The 12187-nt window shown below is 40.7% G+C and overlaps 1 protein-coding gene across 1 annotated transcript in view; it reads left to right on the top strand.

Annotated features, from left to right (window-relative positions):
• Positions 1–2399, top strand: part of LOC113220390 (protein FAM83G) — a 19844-nt gene extending 17445 nt beyond the window's left edge. Inside the window, exon 5 of the mRNA XM_026449379.1 lies at positions 2322–2399. The gene's annotated coding sequence lies outside the window, so the exon portion shown is untranslated. The remainder of the gene's footprint in view (positions 1–2321) is intronic.
• The last annotated feature ends 9788 nt before the right edge of the window (positions 2400–12187 follow it).

The following is a 12187-nucleotide window of genomic DNA, read 5'->3' as shown; positions in this document are numbered from 1 at the left end:
CACCATTGCGATAGACCAGTGACCTGACCTACAGAATCCACCATTGCAGTGGACCAGTGACCTGACCTGCAGAATTCCACCACTGCAATGGACCAGTGACTTCTGTGTTTTTTCCCGTCTTGTATTTTCCAAATGAAAATTTTTATTGGGACTATTTTGATTCTATGCCACTATTCTTTATTGAGTGTAACCCAGGAGGTCAATGAATGATTTTTCTTTTTCTTTTTTTTTCTTTTGAGATGGAGTGTCACTCTTGTCACCCAGGCTGGAGTGCAGATGCGTGTGAAAGAGTGAGACTCTGTCTCAAAAAAAAAAAAAAGAAAAATAATTTGTTGACCTCTTAGGTTATGTCCAATAAGGAATAGCGGAGTTTAATAGCGGCTAACGGCAACCTTCACCTCCCAAGTTCAAGCGACTCTTCTCCCTCAGCCTCCCAAGGAGCTAGGATTACAGGCACCCACCACTAATTTAGCCCAGCTAATTTTCGTATTTTTAGTAGAGACAAGGTTTCACCATGTTGGCCAGGCTAGTCTCAAACTCCTGACCTCAGGTGATCCGCCTGCCTTGGCCTCCCAAAGTGCTAGATTACAGGCGTAAACCACTACCCCTGGCTTAACAAATGATTTTTCATAAGTCACTGGACACCAAGGAGCCACTTATAAACCAGATGGAATGCACAGCACGTGGCCCACGGGACCCTCACTTTGGGTTGGATACAGTAACTGAATGGGACTTTGGTCTCTCTTGCTTGGGGCTGGGATGAGTGTGTCCTCTGAGAAGAAGGCACAAGGCAGATTGGGTGGCTACAGCTGTAAACTGGGGGCAAAAGCAGGCTTCTGTGAAATACTGTTCTTCTTTTCTTCTTTTAACAGAACCATCAATGTCTTGAGGTCTAGCTGGGCACATGGCTGCCCAGCTACAAACTAGATTTTCCAGACTAATTTATATCAATTTTCTTTATTCCTGTAAAAGTTGTTTATTTGTTGCACTTACATACACCATTCTCAAATGACCAACAAGGCAGAAATGGTTAATACATGAAGCTGTCTACAGGCGTGATAGAATAAAAAGTTTAAAAATTATTTGGGTCAGGCTTAAATAACCTGAACAGGTTTTTTAAAAGTGTTTATCTGACAATATTCAACAAATAATTCTTCACTTAATTTCTTGTGGAAGCAATCACCTTAATATTATTCATTGGCCTTGATAAATGTGAACACTTCTCATATTTATGTAAATAATGGTCACGTGGCTTTCTTGGCATATCTAAATTTGTTAGATCTTAATATATGCTTATATATGTATATGTTACAGTTATGTACATTAAATGTGTGTGTATGTAAGAGTTGGAATTTGAAAGAGCAAAATTTAACTAGAAAAAATAAGTTAATATCCAATAATAGTTGACTTGTCAATTAAAATAAGTAGTTATTATGAAAGAAAAAAAGGTGATTTCAAATGATTAGGAAGAATTGGCCCGGCAACTAAGATAGTATGCTTTCCTTAAAAACAACAACAACAACAACAAAACAACAAAAAACTCATGTTATGTGACAATTAAATACAGAAATCACAAAACTAGTTAAATTGATGCTGCCATTAAAGCAACATTAGTTTTGGGGGAGAAGAAAGAAGCCGAGAAGATAGTATCTGTGCACTTAAGATGGTCATGTCGTTTGATATATGTAAATACAAAGCAGCCTGAGGCTCACACCTGCATGATGCTGAAAAAGCTGACCAGCGTTACATATTCAGCCCTAGATGAAATACTGTATTTATTTTTTAAACACTGGTATGCATTGTTTTAAAAATGTATAAAATAACGGTGAAAAGTTAAAGAATCTTAAGAATGTCGCTAAATGTAAAAAACTTTTGCAAAGCCTTAATTTTTTATGATGAAACATATATTTTATCATCTTTTATGTATAGTATGTTTTAATGCTTTTTTAACCCAATGAGGATTTTGTGATTTTGATTTTACTATAGCGATTGTTTTATAAACAAAGAAAAAATTATGTCAGGATTGCAGAGATGGCAAACTGTTAAAATAGTTTGGGTATTAAATTACGAAATAATTGGGTATTAAATAATTCAAAATCCAAGATGTGCGATTGAACAGATCTGTAGGCATCTGTAAGTGCTGAGGTGAAAGCGTCAACCAAAGCAGTTAGATTGAACATTTATACCTGGAGGTCATCAATAGAGGAACTGGCTGTGGACCTTCACCTCTGCATCCCGTTTGCTGCTGTAGCTGTGTCTCTCTCTCTCACACACACACACACACGCTCTTATTTCTTAAAAATAAATTTCCTTCAATTTAGGCATTCTTAACTTGCCACCCCGGTGGCCCCTGCGCTCTTGGAGGAGGCCAAGAAAGAGCAGACCCTCAGGTGGCTGGCGATGCACTTGACCCTGAGGACATCAGGTCCCAGGCCCGCCAGCCGTCGCCGGTGTCGAGCTGCAGCTGAAGCCACCAAGCCCAGACGTGGCGCGCGGGCAGCAAGCGGCTGGACACCCCAGACCAGACCCGAGCCAGTCGCCCGGGCGGCGAAGTCAGGCGGTCGGGCCACCAGCAGCCGCTCAGTCTCCAATCTGTGTGGACTGCCCAGCGCCAGGGCCCAGGATCCGGAGAGGTGTCCAGGCAGAGCGGACCCTCAGACCAGGTAGAATGTGACGCCATTCAAGGGAAGCTCTGCCATCCCGCGCCAGTGCCAGAGGTGTAGCTGCAAACTGCCAGTCCTGGCACGGGAAGTGGTGGGGGCAGGTGAGGGAAGGGGCAACCCCAGACTGTCCTTGCCTCTCCCGCTGCCTGACACCAGCCAGGCAGCCCCCAGGGCCAGAGCCTCAGCGCTGAAGCCAGGCCATCCGTGAAGCCAGTCTGGTGGCCGCGGGGTGCCCGTGCCAGCCCCAGATCTTCCTGCGGACGATGAGCGGGGTGGGCGCATGGCCAGACTGGCCCTCCTCCTCAGCCAGGGCGGCCTGCGCGCCTGCGATTTTCCGCCTGTGGTCCTGGGGCTGCCCGGGCCCGCCGGGAGAACCCGCGAGCCCAGCGGCGCCTGCCTCGGGCTGCAGCCCCACCTGTCGGCGGGCGCCGCCTGGGAGCGGCTTCCGGGAGCCGGGTGGCCCCCGAGGTGCAGGCGCGGGCCTAACGGCTTTGCGAGGCTCACTAGGTTTGAGAGGTCAGTAGGTCTGAGAGGTCAGAGGCTGCCAGTGTCGCTGCTGAAGGGTGGACCGGGCTGGATGGCGGATTCTGGGCTCGATCGCAGAGGTTGGGTCGGGGATTGGGAGTTGATTGGGGATTTGGGGCTGGGTGTGGGGCGGCGGGCGGTGAAAAGGTGACAGGGAGCTGCCGCGACTCAGGAGCCGGTGGTTGGGGGTCTGACAAGAACTCACCTCCTTGAAGAAGTTCTGCGGCTTTGGGAGCCGCAGGGGCCAGCGGTCCTGGGCCCCATAGACCACGTCTGCACGGGTTCGGGGCACCGAATCTGGGACGCGGAACTGTGGAAGATCCACAGGGCGCTGTCGAGGGCTATGCCGCGGAGGTGGAGCGCTGCCTGGCGCGCAGGAGCAGAGACCTGGAAGCCTGGGACAGGCAGCACAGGGAGCGGGGGTCGGCCCAGGGTGGGAAGGGGTCCCCGGGCCCGGCTTCCCGGCAGCCCCTTGGAGGGGGCCTTGGAGGGCGCCGGACACCCTCGGAACGGCGGTGCCAAACGGAGCCTCAGCTGCTCTGCATCCCTCATAATTCCCCTGCGGGAGCACTTGGTGGAGAATGTGAGTGATTTAACTCGCAAAGCGAAGCATATACAGTGTTTTTATTTTTAATGTACACGTTTAAATCATGGTGTTATATACATTATAGGAGGTGCCTAATGAGAGAACTCATTCACCTATCAAAAAATACCTGGAGTCATTTTCAGTAGCGAAAAGTTCTCAGGTGAAACTATTAGTTTTACATTCGTATCCACCTGTGCAGATCGGTTCTTTACTGAAGGTCCTTAGAGGGAAACTTAGAAGTGGGAGGTGGGTTCTGTGTTCTTGAATGGGAAGACACATTTTTTTTTAAATGTGAACTCTTTCTCTGTTTATCAATTTTACATAAGACAAATGAAAACATCAAAGTTTTAACATTTTTGCATGACACCTGCTGTCTTTTACTATTGTGATGACATTTAAAATAAGTTTATAATGGAGTGAAAAAATACTTCCTCCTCTAGATAACAAAATTTGCTATTAATTTCTACAATTAATGGTTTACTAACAGCTAAGACAGATAAATGCACGGAACAGAATAGGAAATGCAGAAACAATGTAATTATATAAGACGTACATAAGGATTGATAATGTTAACAGTCATTAATAGGAAAGAATGAATTGTTAATGAAAAAATGCCTGCTGTTTGAAGAAAACTAGTGAAAGTTTATGTCATAAACATGAATTCCTGATGGAGTACAGATTGAAATTTTTACATATGCAAATGAGAAAAGTACCAGAAGAGAACACACATGCTTATTTTACAGGTAAATTTTATGTTGACAAAGGCCTTTCTAAGAATGACCTCACAAGCAGGCATTCTGAAGGTTGATTTAGCAAAGTAAAAATTAAAACTGCCTGTGTATCAGAAAAAAAAATTAACAAAATAAGAGAACATACTTGAAAAATATTTACTGTATTATATATATATATTCAGATGAAAAGTATGTTTTCATTTTATAGGAATTACAGTCTTATGTATTGTATACATAGTACTGATAGGTATAACATATATTACAGATATATAAGTTATATATACACAGATGAAAAGTTGTATATATGTACATACATATATACTCATTAGATGAAAAGTGCATCTTCTTCTTTTTTTTTTTTTTTGAGATGGAGTCTTGCTCTGGCACCAGGCTGGAGTCAATGGCACCATCTCAGCTCACTGCAGTCTCTACCTCCTGGGTTCAAGTGATTCTCCTGCCTCAACCTCCCAAATAGCTGGGATCGTAGGCACGCCGCCACCACACCCAGCTAATTTTTGTATTTTTAGTAGCAATGGGGTTTCACCATGTTGACCAGGATGGTCTCGAACTCCTGACCTTGTGATCTGCCTGCCTTGGCCTCCCAAAGTGCTGGGATTACAGGTGTGAGCCACCACACTGGGCCTGAAAAGTGCATCTTCATTTTACAGGGAATTCTTACAAATCAAATAATCAAAAACTCTAAAAGTGGGCAAAGTACTTTATTTTGCAGATCTACAAGTTACTTATGTACATAGGAAAAAAATCCTTTGCATTTCTGGTATAAGAATTTAAAAGAGGAATGAAACTGTTCTCTATCCACAATATGTGTGAGAATGTTTTATACGCTGCCTAAAGTTTAAGTTGCTGATTGCTTTTTAAATACATAACATGGTGGTAAGTACTATATTTAAAAAATGTGTATGCCCGTTACCCTTCAATTCCATTTTACTGAATACCCTTGGGAAATAGAGATACATGCTCTTTGTTTTTCACAGCACTTATTTTTAAAAGAACCCCTAGAATGGATCCTATAAATAAATTTCAGTTGCATCCATAGGGTGGAATAATATGTGACCACTGAAAGTGACAATAGATACAGAAGTATGTTGATGTATGAAGATGTATTTTGTTATAGCCAGTGAGGAAAAAAGAATCCGTTTGATTGTACATATATAGAAACAGACTATGGTCTTGTGTTAGCAAAAAATATGTACAAAGTATGATAAAATGTGTAATTTCTGGGCATTTGTGTTTTAAGTAAAGATTTTTTTCCTTTTTCTTAACTCTGATTGCAGCAGTGAACATATACAAAACTTCTAGTAAAAGTTTATTATTAATGGAATAATCTTTAGGAAGAGAGGAATATGAATTTTGCACAGATAAAAATAATTTATCACTTTCTATTTTTTACCATTATTATTATTTGTGTGTGTTGTTGTCATCTTTGAACTTGTAGCCTCTTCAGAAGTAAAAGGGAGTTTTTTATCTGTGTTTCCAGATTTTATTATGTATGTATTTTATTATGTACATATGTTTTTCTTATATATACATTCATTTCCTATATGCAAACAATGATAGATTAATCATTCATTTTACCTGTATTCTTTAAAAATAAAAATAACAAAATGTAAATAGTTACTATTGTGAAAATATTGCTTTATACGAGTTTATTTTAAAATATTGAACCCCCCAACTGTATTTATCCATTCTTTCATTCCATTTATTCATCGAACATAACCTGAGTGCCTGTTATGTGGCAGACATATACTGCTATCTCTCAGGAAATATGTATATATAAAATATATATATTATATAGCAGACATATTCTGCTATCTCTCATCCTTAAAAACTTCATATTTACCTGTCCTGCCTGCACAAGCTGAGAGATTTCAAATGGGAATATTAGGACTTCATCTCACTGACACTTTATCTCCCACCTTTCAAACAAAAGCATTTGTGAAGTTAGAAAATAGTAGAAGATAACCTTTAAATGCCCTTTCAAAAGTATGTCTTAAATACTAATATTAATCATTGGAAAGTCTGATTTGCGTATATTTTGTAAATATAAGTAGTGAATAAAATGAGCCGTACCTATTCATTTGAATCTTGAGTTTCCTTTGGCTTCAGGTTGTTTGAAAATCAAAGAATTAATTTGTTTAAAAAATGCATGATTGTTATTTCAGTGCTCTTTCCCCATAGTCCCTTTAAGAACTAAAATGTGTTTAAGGGCTAGTTACATGCCTACAACTGCCCTAGACCTGCTGAGTGTACCATACTCTACTTAACGTAAAGTCTCATGGATTGTGTGATGCCCGATTATTTTATATATCAGTAAGATCATTTTTAAAATGCTACCAATTATATTCGTAACAAATCATGAATGGTAAGTGGCATTCCAATATCATAAGTGTTAGAATATGACCTACTCTTTAAGTAATCCTACAAAATAGGTATAATTGTATCATTTTACTTAATTAAAATGCTTTTGTTAAGTAGTAGTAATCATAATAATTATAATATCTGGCTGGGTGCAGTGGCTCACACCTGTAATCCCAGAACTTTGGGAGGCTGAGGTGGGAGGATCGCTTGATGCCAGGAGTTTGAGACCAGCCCAGGCAACAAAGTGAGAGTCTTACTCTACAAAACATTTTAAATTAGAAGCTGGGCATGCTGGTGCACATCTGTAGTCCCAGGTACTCAAGAGGCTGGGGATGGAGGATCACTTGAGCCTAGGAGTTCCAGGCTACAGTGAGGCATGATTACATCATTGCACTCCAGCCTGGGCAGAAGAGTGAGACCTAGTCTCAAAAAAACAAAAATCTAACAATTATTGAGTTGTTGCCGTAGGGACTTTTCTAAATACTTCACACAGTTTCTCATTTAAGCACCATGATGGTGTCCTATGAGATGGCTACTATTGTCATCTTTATTAATGAGGAAGTTGAGGCACAGAAAGGCTAAGCAATACCTGGTAAATGACAGTTTAACGTAGGACTCAAGCCCTAGTTGAACTGAATCCAAAGACTGAGCTCTTTCTATTCAAATACGCTGCTGTTTTCATTAAGGCAGTAAACAACAAGAACTAATACATATTGTACCTTACTCAAGAAAAAGTATTTGTTTTCAAGGCAGAGGAAAAACATGCTCTTCGGTGTTTACAATTATGTGAATTATTGTGTGTTTTGAGATATTGTACTACAGTTTCCTAAAAAGTCCTCTTACTCTCATAGACTTGCTCTACATTTGGCCTGTGCTAATGCCTGTGTGGAAGTGGTCACTCTCCTGCTGAGCAGAAAATGCCAGACTGACGTTTGTGACAATCAAAACAGTACGCCTTTGATACAGGTATGTAGTAGCCAACTCTTTCAGCATGACATGGCTTTGATTTACATATATAGAATTAAAACAAATTCATCTCATTTACATGTAACTAGTTAGTATAACCTGTGGAATCTGTATTTTGAATTCTTAGAATTTACAATCTATTTCTTGATCTAATATGGGCAGGCTGTACATTGCCAGGAAGAGACTTTTGCCAACATTCTGCTGGAACATGGCGCCAATTCAAATCTTAAGGATATCTATGGCAACACTGCTCTCCATTATGCTGAGTGTAATGAGAGTACGTCACTGGCAGAAAAACGGCTTTCCCATGATTCAAATATTGAAGCACTGGACAAGGTATAGATTAACAACTTTCTTTTCAAAATATGTGTTTTAACCTTGACGTAGGTAAGGGTCCGTTTTTTGTATTTGGAAGCTCAAGCATTCCCTGAATGCAAATGCAAATTAAGTTATTTTGAAATAACTTAATTGTCTAAGATTTTATTTTAAATTTTGATTATTTTATTTTATTTTATTTATTTATTTATTTATTTATTTTGAGACGGAGTCTCGCTCTGTCCCCAGGCTGGAGTGCAGTGGCATGATCTCGGCTCACTGCAAGCTCCGCCTCCCAAGTTCATGCCATTCTCTTGCCTGAGCCTCCCGAGTAGCTGGGACTACAGGCTACCACCACCATGCTCGGCTAATTTTTTGTATTCTTAGTAGAGGCAGGGTTTCACCGTGTTAGCCAGGATGGTCTCGATCTCCTGACCTCGTGATCCACCCGCCTCGGCCTCCCTAAATGCTGGGATTACAGGCGTGAGCCACTGCGCCCGGCCTAAATTTTGATACTGTTAAAGAAGCATTAAAGGGCACGGCTTTTTAAAATGCACTTTGGAAAATATTTGTGAATTTGTTAAAGATAAAATCTTTTCAATTTTTTTTTTTATGCAGGGTTTTTTATTTCCTAATTAATGTAAAACAACACAGGGAAGAAAATATGCCCTGGAAATAGGCTTTATCTTAAAAAACAAAACTAAAGCAACTTACAATAAATGCACATCTTGGCCGGGTACGGTGACTCACGCCTGTTATCCCAGCACTTTGGGAGGCCAAGGCAGGTGGATCACAAGGTCAGGAGATCAAGACCATGTTGGCTAACAGAATAACACCTTTTCCTTCCCACCATTAATCATTCTCTGCCATTCAGAGAGTCTTTAGAAATTTACTTACAGGTAATCTTTCAATAAGTGGAAGCTGACCCTTTCATGATTTCATGTCCCGTTGTCACCATACAGGTGATTATATGTCAACAAATGTTCATTACAAGTTGGGTTTTCTCAATTAGAATAGAAGCAAATCCTAAACTTTTTTTTTAGTTGAAGTTGTATTATGAACTATCTCAGTATGTCTGTTAAGTTTATAGAGCTTTAGCATAACCAGGATGTCAGTTTTAAACAATGAAATCCACGAGGTTAATAAGAAAACAGATAGGAATTATTTAATAATTTAGTTGTGGCGGTCCTGTGTACAAACTATGTATTTGGTTAACAATCTGGGGAAATTATGTATAAATAGATTGTAAATGCATAAATGTTGGAAAAATTCTTGAAGTGGGTATCATGAGTCTTTTTAGCAATTTCTATTATATATGAGGGCCTGAAATTTTTGTAAAACATACGATACTGGAGAAAGAAAATATTTTACATGCAAATAATTGGATTATACACAACCATTTAGTAACATTTTTATATTTGCTAGGAAGCAAATATAAAAACACAAGGGCTGTATTCTAAATGTGGTGCACAGATTTGTTTGTTTGCCTCTGTAAATTGAGTCAACATGTAAAATTTAGAGGACTTGTGCAGAAATCGGGACTTCAGGCTTGTGTCAAAAAATCAAATCTGGCATCCCCTGAGTGTCTATCACTGTTGGGCCTGCTGTGCAGAGGTCGCCCCTTTACAGAAGGCATATATTCTCCAGCTTGCTACTGTGCCCACATCAATGCTTCCCTTTCTCAGGGAACCTTCCTTTGTCCTTGTAAGTATTTGGGTTTACAATTCCTATGTTGTAGTATATTTTGATAAAGACTTCAAGGTTTTTAAGTCAGCGTGTATTTGTTTATAATACGTAGTCTATAGATTATACAAATTCCTCAGTTATGGGGTTGAATTTTAGAATTTAGAAGTTTTTAAAACTTTTCTTTATCTATACCACAAATAATCATCTACCAATAAGAATGCCTAGAAGCCTTTTTAGGTTATTCCTGGTTATTGGTGGATAGTTTATGAATGTTGCAGACATTACATCTTTCTCCTCAGCAATCTTCCCTAAAAATGCAAGTGACTTATGGGCTTTTGTTATGCTAGAAATAATCCATACGGATCAGTATGAGAGCTTTTATTGACAGGCCATTATATTTTTATTTCTGATTTATATTTTGCCTAAAATAAAAACTAATTTTAAATATAATTTAAATAGAAACCAATAAAAATGGGTTTAAAAAGTAGAGTTGCATTAGGGTCCCAAGATTACCATTAGAATTGATAATAGAATTTCTTACTGAGCTTTGGGTTTTTTTAAGATTTACTTTTAAGTTTTTTAAACCTCTCTTACGCAGAATATGCTAAGCTTTCTAACAGTTAAGATAAAAATCTATTCTCTTGTATTAGGAAAAAAAGCCAATGGACTATTTAATAATAAAGAGAATAAGTGCATTTGCAGCCAATCTCTCCTAATTCAGAGCTAAGGAAATACCTTAGTGACCATTTGGAGCAGCAGTGCCTGACATTAGCACCTGGGATCCTGACACCGTGGGCAGAAGTGAATCAAGCAAGTTTGTAGCACACAGAGGAAACCTTCACCTCTTTGGGAAGCTCTGGCAACAGGATCTCTGAAACCCTTAATTCCTCAGTGTTAACATTTGCCACACAGCTGCTGTCAAATGGGGATTAGGGAAAGTTCAAGACATTTCTTGATTGTTGGACATGAAATAGTTTTGTAACTTCTCAAATGCAGACGGTCATGTAGTCTTTGTCTTGGGGTACTTCTGGTAAAGCAAATATTCTTTATAGTTTAAGAAACACTGCTCTAGATATAATAATTTAGATGATTAATTTATGTAAAAAAGCTTAAAGTAGTTGCTACTATGTCTTAGGTCTTTGGGGTTATAGAGACAAAAGATACAGCCCTTGCTCTCAAGAAGCTCTTGGTTTCAGAGGGAAGCAATAAAATGATTACAATATACTATGCTAAGTGCTGTGCAAAAAGCAAGGATTCTTGGGACTGGTAAGTGTTTGAAGTGAGTTTTGGCGATGACCTCAGTTAACGTGGGGAGGCAGAGGAGGGCTGTTTGCAAGGCAGAGTGCAGTGCGTGAGGAAACACAGAGGAATGAGAAGGATGGAACTGCTTTTCATTTACTTCCTGTCTATATTGTATGTTGAAGTTCAAAGCATCTTAGAGCAGATTTTCAGTTCAGTTGAGAAATATGTAATTTTGGCTTAACCCAAGTGTTCTCAGCCTGTTCTTTTTGGACCCAGGCTAGGTGTTCACAGCTGTCCTCACTGGCCCAGCCCGGGGTTCATTGCCACCCTGACTGGGCCCAGCTCAGGGGTTCACAGCTGTTGACTTTGGGCCGAGCCCAAACACTCCAAGCTGTCCTTAGAGGGCCCAGCCAAGGTGTTCACAGCTGTCCTCATTGGTAGCTAGCCCAGGTGTTAGTCCTTATAGCCAGTGGGCCCAGACCAGTGTTCACAGACATCCTCATTGGGCCAGCCCAGGAGTTCAATGCTGACCTCACTGGGCCCTGCCTAGCTCTTCACAGCTGTCCTCACTGGGCCCAGGCCAGGTGTTCACAGCCATCCCGTCAAGGTCAGCCCAGGGGTTCACAGCCTTCCTCGTTTGTATGAGCTCAGTTTTTTTAATACCAACAGTTATTCATAGCCATCAATATCAAGGCAAGCCCAGGAGTTCACAGTTCCCTTCAGTGACATCAAGCCCAGGGTTAAGAGCCATTTTCATTGGCCCCAGGCCACCTGTTCATAGCTGTCTTCATTGTGTCCAGCCCAGGGCTTCACAGCTGTCTTCGTCCAGGCCTCACCAGTGTTCACAGTGGTCCTCATCTAAGCTAGCCAAGGAGTTCTCTGTCATCCACATGACAGCCAGCCCAGATGTCCATAGCTGTCCTCATTGAGGGCAGCCAGTTTGTTCACACTTGTGCTTATTGGTGCCGGCCACCCTCACAGAGGCCATCCCAGGTATTGACAGCCATCCACACTGGGCCCAGCCCAGGTGTCCACGCCTGTCCCCATTGAGCCTAGCCCTGGTGTTCATAGATTTCCTCACAAGACTTCTTTGA

This window comes from Piliocolobus tephrosceles, chromosome 4 (genome assembly GCF_002776525.5).
Source record: "Piliocolobus tephrosceles isolate RC106 chromosome 4, ASM277652v3, whole genome shotgun sequence".
NCBI classification, from domain to species: domain Eukaryota; kingdom Metazoa; phylum Chordata; class Mammalia; order Primates; family Cercopithecidae; genus Piliocolobus; species Piliocolobus tephrosceles.
The sequence above is the reverse complement of the archived record's forward strand: the minus strand, read 5'-3'. Positions and strand labels throughout refer to the sequence as shown.